The sequence below is a fragment of the Pteronotus mesoamericanus genome, unplaced genomic scaffold, assembly GCF_021234165.1.
Source record: "Pteronotus mesoamericanus isolate MK-2021 breed Mesoamerican mustached bat unplaced genomic scaffold, CSHL_Meso_final contig_227, whole genome shotgun sequence".
NCBI classification, from domain to species: domain Eukaryota; kingdom Metazoa; phylum Chordata; class Mammalia; order Chiroptera; family Mormoopidae; genus Pteronotus; species Pteronotus mesoamericanus.
This window is the reverse complement of record NW_026555094.1, coordinates 394,408-406,362: the sequence shown is the minus strand read 5'-3', so window position 1 is coordinate 406,362 and position 11,955 is coordinate 394,408. Positions and strand designations below refer to the sequence as shown.

The 11,955-nt window shown below is 39.5% G+C and overlaps 2 pseudogenes; one reads left to right on the top strand and one right to left on the bottom strand.

The window, feature by feature from the left end:
* Positions 1-459: 459 nt before the first annotated feature.
* Positions 460-6,174, top strand: LOC129069620 (DNA (cytosine-5)-methyltransferase 1-like; annotated as a pseudogene).
* Positions 6,175-7,719: 1,545 nt separating this feature from the next.
* On the bottom strand, positions 7,720-8,328 carry LOC129069598 (DNA (cytosine-5)-methyltransferase 1-like; annotated as a pseudogene).
* Positions 8,329-11,955: the final 3,627 nt, after the last annotated feature.

Sequence of the window (11,955 nt, the reverse complement as noted above, 5' to 3'; positions counted from 1 at the left end):
AAACAATCAGAAAATCTTGTCTGAAATGGCTAGAGTAAATATTTGCAAATTATCTGAGGCTAAGTCTCATGATATGTGAAAACATTCCCTGCAAGCAATATAGAGAGCTGGGCAAATGAAGCAGTGATGAGCAGTCTCCAAAATGGCCTCAGGGAACCATGCTTCCTGGTATTCTTGCAATTGCAAGCATAATGGTTGTTCCAAGACATAAGCAGTGAAAGCTGTAATTAGCCTAAAGCTTTGATCTCTGTGTCTTGAAGCCTGCAGGGCTTTGAGTGCCCTAATCTCCCTTGGGTCTGGCACTTGATGTTCCTCAGGATACTGCTCAATTTCTATTACAATGGGTGTCTGTCTCTCTCTCTCAATCTCTCTCTCTCCTCCCCTCTCCCTCCCTCCCTTCTTTTCTTTGTTTGTAAAATATATATAAGGTCTCTGCCTGAGCGGGACGGCTGCTGCCGCATGGAGGACAGGTCAGCACTGGTATCCCTCCAGCTGCTCTCTCTGTTCTCTCCCAGGGGTCTCTTTCTCCAGTCTCTCCTCGGGTGTCTCTAGCCCACTCTGTCCCCACCTTTGCCAGAGATAAGGCGATTGCCCTGGAGTTCACAATGTACAGTCACAACTCATCCAAATTCACTTCCAAAGAACACTTTACCAATTCATGAGCAGTGTACCATGCCACAACAGAGGCTGCCCCTACCACTCTGGTTAATGCAACTTGGACACTGATACTGTGGTTCCTGCAAATATTTGAATCTCTTCTGATGTCCTTGACTCGTTAGATTAATTTCAAATTTAATTTTTAATTAAAAAATAAAATATATATAACATAAAATTGATCATTTGACTCTTTAAAGCATATAGTTTAGTGGTATAAAGTACTTTCATATTGTTGTACAACCATTTCCAGACCTCTTTTCATTCTGCTCCTTACCCATTAAACAGTCATTTCCTATTCCACCCTCCTCCCAGCCCCTGACAACCATTATTTTACTTTCTGTCTCTATGAATTTCACTACTCGAGGTACCTCATATAAGCGAAATCATTTAGTATTTGTCTGGCTTTCTTCACCTGGCATGTTTTCAAGGTTCATCTTACTGTAGCATGTAACAGAATTTCACTTATTTTAAGGCTGAATAATATTCCATTGTACAAATATGCCATATTTTGCTTACCCATTCATCTATTGATGGGAATTTGGGTTGTTTCCATCTTTTGGCTATTGTTTAAAAAATAGTGCTGTATAGTAGTTTAAGTGTTAAAAACATATTTTGGGGGGGTAGGCAGGGCAGGAAAGAGCAACAGGGTAGAACTGGGACAACTATAATAGATCAACAACAACAAAAAAATACATTTTATTCAGAATCTATTGCGATAGGAGAAGAGACCTTGGTGTATAACTGGACTCAATTATGAACACAACCATAAATTCTCCTTGGGGATTTATAGCCAAGGAGCAGGGTGGGGGACAGTGGATGAAAAATGGGAAAAAGAAATATCAGAGGTAATGGAGGAGGCATTCTGCTTAAGCTGACCAGACCAGGATCCTTGCTAAAGGCGAGCTGGGGTGATGAGACAAACATTGAGGTAGAGATTCTTGTTAAACTGACTTAGCAGGCAATATAGAGAGCTGGGCAAATGATGCAGCTCTTTTTCTAAAACTGTTCTATGCAAAGATGAACACAATAGTCTAAAGTTCAAGGCCTAGGTGAGAAGAGGGTTTAGAGGTGCCTGACTAAAGTTTGGTCAAGGAGAGAGTCTTGTCTATTTGTATAACGCTGATATGAACATTGGTGCACAAACCTCTCTTTGAGTCACTGCTGTCACTTCTTTGGCCATATACCAAGAAGTGAGATTGCTGAATCATATGGTAATTATATATTTAATTTTTGAAGATCCTCTATACTGTTTTCCACAATGGCTGCAACATTTTACATTTCCATCAAGAAATGCACATAGTTCCAATTTCTCCTCATCCTCAACAACATTTGTTATTTCTTGCTTGTTTTTTTAAATAGAAATGAGTGTGATTTATTATTTATTTTAATATAAACATTGTTACATAATTTTAGATTACAAAACTGTATACTTTTAATCACTACTACTAAAATTTTAAAACGTTATATATGACAGAAGAAAATGTAAACACTATGGGGTTAATATTTGTGATATGTTAGGCAGATAGATGGGTTGGTGATGACAACAGAAAAATCACTTAAAGAGCAATATTTGTGCCAAAGAAACATTAGCTAATTAATTGCTAATGGAAGCCAGGTACATCATATTAAGTGAAATAAACATTTTGCAGGAGAATATGCATAACATGATTACAATTTTGAAGAACGTGTACTTTAGTACATTTTATGTATTTTTATATGTAACTGTACATTAATAAATTACAGAGAGAGAAACATACTTGGAGAACAAGCATCTATCTATTTTCAGTGATTATCTTTGGATCAGGGAGTGAGGGCCAGGCAGATGGGATATACAGGATGATTTCACTTTACACTATACATTTTTGTCTTGTTTGGAATTTTGTAATCAGAATATTTATTGAGAAAAATTCATAAAGGGAAAAATGTAACTCAACTGACAAAAATTATCTACACATTTATTATGTTTTAGAAATGTGTTCATAGTATTATGGTTTGTTAGGAAGGTTGTGTTCTTATGCCTAAAATTTCTTCGCTCCAAACAATCACACACTCACATACGTGGCTTTCTCCTCAGTTCAGGCAGAAAGCTGAGTTTTAGAGCTTAGGGACCACAGAAGATCCTACATTCAGAGAGATTGCAGCTGGTGGGTGGCAAATTCTAGAAAGACTAGGCTGCAGCCAAATCCAAGTCCCTGCCTCCTTTCCTCTTCCCCTCCAAAGAGCCTCCTGTCCTGAGACTTTCAGTATTGCAATTCTGATTCTGACCACCAGAGGCATCTGTCTCCGTTTTCTTCTCTTTTTAATAAAAGGCATTTTTAGAAGAAATAAAACGTTATTTTTCAATTTGATTTTTAAATAGTATATATAGGATGATACAAATTGTGCTTTAAAAATTTTTTGTATTAAAGAGAATAAGAATATCAATTCGGTTCTACATACACTTTATCTTCCTATCCTGCTCTCTCTCTCTATCTATGACTGCTGACCTGTTCACAGTGTAGAGTGCCCCCCTGGGGAAAGATCCTGTGGTTTAAGACCCCAAGTACCATTTCCCTGTAATGGCTTCCAAAACCTTCCACCTGCTTCTCTCCAGGCCTCTTTACACAAAAACTTCCCACAGCAGTTTCCCCAGAAGCTGGCGCTGACATCACCATAAGAACAAACACCTTTAGGGGCAACCCACTCCCTACCAAGAGGAATGAAAACTCCTTTCCCCAACTTGCATTCCTCATCCCATGGATCCAGACAACATTTCCAGCTCTGTTTCTCAAGTACTTTTTGTTCTGGGTAACCTGCACCATGGGCTTATCCTTTAAGGGACTCTTGTGCTCCCTGTGTGCCTCTTTAATTGGGTGGAGATCAATTTGTACAAAGCTTGGCCCTTGCAGATACATGGTGGCATTACATACTTAAATCAGCCCCTTAAGGGAGAATGATTATCTTCATTTTAAACATGTGGAAACTGAATCTCAGGGAGTGAGAACCACCCTTGTGTTTGGGAAAGATACTGGGGTTACAGAAGTTAGAGATCCAGTGATATCTTGGCAGTGATAACTAATACTTTGCTCTGTAACAGAGGAATATTGCTCATCACACTTAAGTACCTGCTATAGGTAACAATTTTATTTTCCCTAGAATTAATTTATTTATTTTTAAAGAGATTTTATTTATTCATTTTTATAGAGGGGAAAGGAAGAAGAAAGAGAGGGAAAGAAACATCAATGTGTGATTGCCTCTTGCACATCCCCCTACTGGGGACCTGGCCTGCAACCCAGGCATGTGCCCTAAACTAGGAATCGAACCAGTGACTCTTTGGTTCATGGGCCAGTGCTCAATCCACTGAGCCACACCAGCCAGGGCTATTTTTCCTGGAATTTAAATGATACATGTTCTTTGCACAACATTTGGAAAATACATTAAAATAGAAAGAATGGGAATAAACACCCACATTTCCACAACCTGAACAGCTCATCCCTTTCTAGGATTTGCTGACATCTAGTGATAGATTCAAGAATATCAAATTATACTTACTGTAATGAAGATGGGTCAAGAGAAGGTAAAACTGTTTCCAAGTTCCATCCAGCCTTGGTTCTTACCTTGGCTTTGATATACATAACGTCCTAATTTTACCACATTGCTTCCTCTTTTATATGATGGACTTTCAGCAATCAGAATCTGGCTGTTACATTTGCTTGGAATGGTGCATTTATATTCTGAAATCACACACACACACACACGCGCACATGCACATCAACATGCCTTGATGAAATGAGGAAAGAGAGATAAAAACCCTCTCCTGTGCTAAAGGGTTGACATAATTAAGGACTGACATAATTAAGTTTCCAAGTCAATGTTATATAGAAGAAAGCACAGGCTGCAGAATTAGATGGGAGTGGGGAACACAAGCAAGGGATCTAGTATTTATTTAGAAGCACTCTATGTTGGTTAGGGTGGTAAAATTATTTATGTTAAAGTCTACTTAAATAATGTCTAGGATGGATCCCTGCTCTGTGTGGTGTGGACGATTTTCTTTGCAGTTCAGGAGCAAACGCTGTTGTGTTTTTTTACTTCTTGTGCCGGAAGATCTGCAAGGTGTTTGAAACTGAGTTTTGTATGTGGTTTGAGGCTCAAAGATTTGGGAAGAGATAGCTTAATAGAAAAGGAGTGTGTGAAGGAGAAATTTAATCTCTTGCATGAGTTTTTTGCAAACAAAAATAAAGAATCAGTTATGTGATTTGGAAACAAAATTACACAAAGAATCATCAGATGAGGACTACCTGGCTAAAGTCAAATCCCTTTTAAATAATGATTTGTCCTTGGAGAACAGAGCACATGCTTTCAGTTGGGAAGTGAATGGATGTCTAGAAAATGGGAGCCATTCAAGTGGGGAAAACTGCAGAGTGAGAGTGGTAGAGGAAAACAAGTCACCCAAACGCATGTACAAACCTTGCATGACCAAAAGTAAGTCTGATGGAGAGACAAAGTCTGAAGTCTCACCTAGCCCCAGAATTACAAGGCAAACTACCAGGCAGACCATCATCACCTCTCATTTCACAAGGGGCCCTGCCAAATGGAAGACTGAGGATGACCCTGAAAGAGCCAAATTGGATGATTCTGTTGATGAAGAAGAAAAAGACCAGGAGGAAAAGAGACGTCAAGTTACATCCAGAGAACTAGTTGCCAGACTGCTTTCTGCAGAAGAACCAGAAAGAGTAAAACCAGGAACACACACAGAAGACGAAGAAGAAAGAGATGAAAAAGGAAAGAGACTCAGAAGTCAAACCAAAGAACTAACACCTAAACAGAAATCTAAGGAGGAGCCTGACAGAGAAGCAAGTGCAGGAGTTCAGGCTGAAATGGATGAAGGAGATGAGAAAGATGAAAAAAGGCATAGAAGTCAATCCAAAGATCTAGCTGCCAAAAGGAGACCTGAAGAAAAAGAACCTTAAAGAGTAAAACCACAAGTTTCTGATGAAAAAGATGAGGATGAAAAAGAGGAGAAGAGATGAAAAACTACATCCAAAGAACCAACTGAGGAAAAAATGGCTTGAACAAAAACAGTAGTGTATTCCAAGATCCATCTTCAAAGGTGTGTTCAGTGTGGACAGTACCTGGATGATCCCGAACTGAAGTATGAACATCATCTACTGATGCAGTGTATGAGCCACAGTTGTTGATAAATGAGATGCTGTCCATCTTTGATGCCAATGAATCTCGCTTTGAGAGTTATGAGGCTCTTCCTCAACACAAACTGACATGCTTCAGTATATACTGTAAACGTGGTAACCTGTGCTCAATTGACAGTGGCCTCATTGAGAAGAATGTTGAAATTTTCTTTTCTGGTTCAGTAAAACCGATATATGATGATGACCTGTCTCTTGAAGGTGGTGTTAATGGTAAAACTCTTGGTCCCATCAATGAATGGTGGATCACTGGCTTTCATGGAGGTGAAAGGCTCTCATTGGCTTCAGCACCTCCTTTGCTGAATACATTCTGATGGATCCCATTTATCAATGATGATAAACATTCTGATGTTTATTCTGTGTATGCTTACATAATAAAAAAAGTTGTTAAAACTCTTCTACTATGACAATGGACTTTTTTATTTCTCTTTGTTATCACATTTTTGTATCATATTTTGAAACTACTACTAGATGCATACAAAGCTTGAATTATTATGTTTTCCTGGTGAATTGACCCCTTTATCATTATAAAATAATGTCTCTTTTTTCTTTGTTAATGTACCTTGCTTTAAAATCTATTTTCTTTTACAGAGGGCCCAGAGGCATTTGAAAGGATGCTCTGCATCACTAGCCATCAGAGAAATGCAGATCAAAACCACCATGAGGTACCACCTCACACCGGTCAGAATGGCCATCATAAATAGATCCACAAACAACAGGTGCGGGCCAGACTGTGGAGAAAAGGGAACCCTAGTACACTGTTGGTGGGAATGCAGACTGGTGCAGCCACTATGGAAAGCAGTGTGGAATTTCCTCAGAAAGCTGAAAATGGAACTGCCTTTTGATCCAGCGATTCCCCTGCTGGGACTATACCCTGAGAACACCAAAACGCCAATACAAAAGAACCTATGCACCCCAATGTTCATAGCAGCACAATTTACAATAGCCAAGTGTTGGAAGCAACCTAAATGCCCATCAGTAGATGACTGGATCAAAAAATTATGGTACATATTCACAATGGAATACTACGCAGCAGAAAGAAAAAAGAAGTACTAAACTTTGCGACAGCATGGATGGAACTGGAGAGCATCATGCTAAGCGAAATAAGCCAGGGGGCGAAAGACAAATACCATATGATCTCACCTATAAGTGGAACCTAACCAACAATGCAAAGAAGCAAGGAAAATATGACCAGCAACACTGAAAGGAAAAGAAATCAACAGAGACAAGGGGGAAGGGGGGGCAGGGAAAGGGAAGGGAAGGGGAAAGTCAAGGAACATATAGCAAGGACTCATGGACAAAACCAAAGGGGAAGAGCTGAGGGAGGGAAGGTGGGAGGGGGCAAGGGAAAGAGGTGGGGGGAAGGCAGAGACAAATGTATTTAAAAAGTAAATAAATTAATTAATAAAAAAAATTAAAAAAAATTAAAAAAAACAAACGAATGGATAAAGAAAAAAATCTATTTTCTTTGATATTGCTATAGCTATATCAGATTTCTTTTATTAATATTTGCATAGTATCTTTTTCCAATCTTTTATTTTCAGCCTTATGCGGCTTTATACTAAAGGTGGATCTCTTGTAAGCAGCATATATTTATTCCAGTCTGACAAGTTTCTGTCTTTTAACTGGAATGTTTACATTGTTTATAATGTAATCACTGGCATATTTGGGCTTAAATCAAGGATCTTACTATTTGCTTTCTATTTGTTCTGCCTATTTTGTATTCCTTTTTTCTCCTTTCTCTCTCTTTCTTTTGGGTTGCTTTATAATTTTATTTTTAGAATTCCACTTTCTTATCTATTCCCTTATTAATTATATTCTATTACTATTCTTGCAGTGGTTACCTTCCAGGCTATAAAATTCATCCTAGACATTTTTTTTAATTGCCAAACAGCTTGTAAGTGCCCTGGAAGCCTTGGGAGTGGGCACACCCCCTCACGCTCACGACATGGTGCTGTTCAGGGTGAAGCATAGGACCCTGCTTGCCCATGGGCTCAGGGGTTGTGACGGTCATGCTGAAGAAGCCATCCCACGCAAGCTGTCTATAGAAGCCAACCGAGTGGTTGTGCCTGTTGACGGTGTGGGGCAAGCACTAGGGGATGAGGGTGTTGAACTGTTTGGCCATGGAGTCTTAGGCTTTGCCTGATTAGACAGAGGGCTTCCACACAGGAACAGACCCCTTTCAGGGCCCCGGTGCTGCAGCAGCCATTCTTCTTATCATGGTGGGTGTACCGCAATTTCCTGCCATGGTGCTATCGGAGAGCTGCGCCTCGATGTTCGGCAGGTCACGCTGTCTGAGCCCGGTGCCAGAGGGATGTGCCGCATGCAGGCAGCCACGAGGGTGCTCATGGTCCTTACAGATGTGGTCCCTGAGGATGGGCTGGTAGTGTGAACCCTGTAGCTGCCTCTGGAACCAGGGCTGAGGCTCCCCATTGTACAAAATCTCCAGGACCGAAGTTCCTTTCTGGATCTCAGGAAGGTCAGACATTGTGATGGTTCAGAACAGACCTGAGCTCCTGATGTTAGGACCTAATAAAAGGAAAATAAAAGGAAATAGGAGGAAACAACCCCACAAGTGAAATCCCTACTACTCAGAGAATGTCATTGTAGACATTTTAGCATATACATATCCATCTAGATAGAGTGTTTCATGATATATTTGCATATATGAAATATGTCCATAAAGTATCCAGCCATGTACTATGAAAAATAGAGACACTTATTAAAGAAGATACAAGATATACTGTACATAGGGCAATGATGCCACAGAAATCTCCTTCAAAGTAGGCATCTCAGGACCTCACACAGTTTTCCCAATTGCCATCGGATACCCTATTGTATTTTCCTGAATGTCATGGATGGCCTGAAATCTCTTCACTTTCAAAGGTGGTTTTAGTTTTTGGAAAATCCAGAAGTCTCAGGGTGCCAAATCTGGGCTCTAGGGGAGCTGAGTCACTTGGGTGATTTGATGTTTTGCCAAAATACTCTGCACAACACGCGATGCATGAGCGGGCTCCTTGTGATGAAGCTGCTAATCACCAGTTGTCCATAGCTATGGCCTTCTGAATCATCCAAATAGTGTAAAATTTGATGTAGATTCATTGCTATACTCGCTCAGTCATTTTGAAGGTGATAGCCACACAGTACACATGCTCACTCAATGGTATCTACCACCCCAACTGACTAATATGGTGAAGTAATCATTGTTCACGCATGTGCATTACAGTCCACTCTCCTTGGCTGCTAGGTTACATCAGTTTCATGCAAACTATTCTCACTATATTAAAAATGGCTGCATTTTTTTAGAACAGACCCTGTATGTGTATATGTATTTGAATAAAAAAATAAATCATAGTATAGCCTTGTTACCTGTTTTTAAAAAGTATAGCACAAATATTATTCATATAAAGTACTTGGTTCTGTTATAGTTTTTAAAGGCTTCACTGTAGCCTTTTATATAAAAGTATCAAGATTTCTTTAACTCATTCCCTATAATAATAGGATATTTAAATAGTCTAGAATCAAAGAATTAAAAATGACACTGCAATGAGAATCCTTGTAGATATATCTTTTGCATTTGTCTAATCATTTCCTTACAATGCTTCCCCAGATATTAAATTCTTATCTTCAAATATATACATATTTTTAAAATTTTGTAATACATACTTTCATACTGTGCTTCAAAAAGTTATATTAGAGTGATTTTCAAGATGGCAGAGGAGTGAATGGAAGTCACACTGACCTCCCCCCAAGGCCAATCTGGAATTACAACTAAATTGTGGAGAAATCACCTAGAACAAACAATAATGAGAGAGAGGCCTTATAACAGACAGAAGAATCAGCTTTAGCACAACCTGACTGGTAAGGAGTGCAGTAAAGACTTGAGAAGGTGAGCTGGGCACCCATGGGTGGCAGCACCAGATGGATATTTAAATGGCCAGTTGGATGCCCCTGAGAAGGGGGGGGTCTAGGCCATAAGTGAGGATCCCCAGCCCACAGCACCAGAGCCCCAAAAAGTACACCGATAACAGCCACCTGAGAAAAGGAGCAGCATTGTTCTCTGCCAGAGACAGGTGGCTGGAGATGCAAAGCCTTTTAAAGGGCCAACGCATAAATTTTCACGTGCAGCCACTTACCCTGGTCTCTGGCAAAGGAGCGGGCAGAGCTGGGTAGAGATGCTTGGGGAGAGACTGAGGAAGGAGGCTACAGGGAGACAACTGAGATAGTAGCCAGTGGGATCCTGGTGGTGACTCATCTCCCATACAGCAGCAGCCAACTTGCTTAGGCAGACCACTCCCCTGAGCTGCGGAGGTATGAGAAGAAACAATAGCCCTGCCCTCAGGGGGGACTCTGACTTGCCCTGTGGAGCCAAAGTCTGACTGCTGAGTGCAGTGAGTAGATTAAAAACTGAAGGAGACAGCCACAGATAGTAAATTCCTGGAAGTCTCAAACAGACTGCCTAAGGTCAGATTGGGTCAACATCTGATATCATCAGAGGTAGATATTTTTGGTGTAGTCTATAGGGTTTTCTATGTGTACTATCACGTCATCTGCAAACAATGAGAGTTTTCCTTCCTCCTTTCCAATTTGGATGCTTTTTATTCCTTTTTCTTGTCTGATCGCTGTGGCTAAGACTTCAAATTCTATGTTGAATGGAAGTGGTAAAAGCAGACATCCTTTTCTGGTTCCTGATCTTTGTGGGAAAGATTTTAGTTTTTGCCCATTGGTTATGATGCTGGGTGTAGTTTCTCATTAATGGCCTTTATTTTGTTAAGGTATGCCCCCTTTACTCCCACTTTGCTGAGTTTTTTTTTTTTATCATAAATGAGTGCTCTACCCTATCAAATGATTTTTTTCACATCTATTGGTATGACCATGTGATTTTTGCCTTTCCCTTTGTTTATACAATGTATTAAGTTTATTCATTTGTGAATATTGTACCATCCTTGCATCCCTGGGATAAATCCCACTTGATCATGGTGGATGATCTTTTTAATGTATTGCTGGATGCGGTTTGCCAATATTTTGTTGAGGATTTTAGCATCTATGTTCATCAGCGATATTGGCCTGTAGTTTTCTTTCTTTGTTGTGTCTTTATCTGGTTTTGCGATTAGGATGATGGCTTCATAAAAAGAGTTTTGGAGTCTTCCCTCTTCTAGGATTTTTTAGAATCATCTCTGGAAGACAGAGGTTAGCTTTTCCTTAAATGTTTTGTAAAATTCTCCTGTGAAACCGTCCAGTCCAGGGCTTTTGTGTGCCAGGTTTTTTTTTTTTCTGATTATTGCTTTGATTTCTCCAGCTGTTATCAGTGTGTTCTGGCTTTCTGTATCTTCTTGATTCAGTTTTGGAAATTTGTATTTTTCTAGAAATTTGTCCATTTTCCCCAGGCTGTCCAATTTCTTGACATAGCTGTTCATAGTAATTTCTTACAATTCTTTTTATATCTGTGGTATCAATTGTAATCTCTCCTCTGTCACTTCTGATTTTATTTATTTGGGTCCTCTCCCTTTTTTTCTTGATGAGACTGGATAAAGCCTTGTTGATTTTGGTTTTTTTTTTCCTCAAAGAACCAGCTGCTGAACTTTTTGATCCTTTGAATTGTTCTTTTAGTCTCTATGTCACTTAGTTTTGCTCTGATCTTGGTTATTTCCTTCCATCTACTCACTCTGGCATTGTTTGTTGTTTTTCCTCCAGTTCTTGTAGGTGTAGGGTTTGCTTGTTTATTTGAAATGTTTCTGCCTTTTTTGGTAGGCCAGTATTGCTATGAACTTCCCTCTCAGGACTACGTTCACTGTGTCCTATAAGTTTTGGACTGTTGTGTGTTTATTTTCATTTGTTTCCAGAAACTTTTTGATTTCTTCCTTGATCTCATTATTAACCCATTCATTGTTTAATAGCATGCTATTCAATCTCCATGAGTTGGAGTGTTTTTGAGTTTTTCCCTTGAGGTTGGTTTATAGTTTCAGGCCTTTGTGGTCTGAAAAAATGTTTGATAGGATTTCAGTTTTTTTGAATTTGTTGAGGTTTGTTTTGTATCCTATCATGTGGTCTGTCTTTGAAAATGTTCCATGTGCATTTGAAAAGAATGTGTATTTTGCTTCTTTGGGTGAAAGGT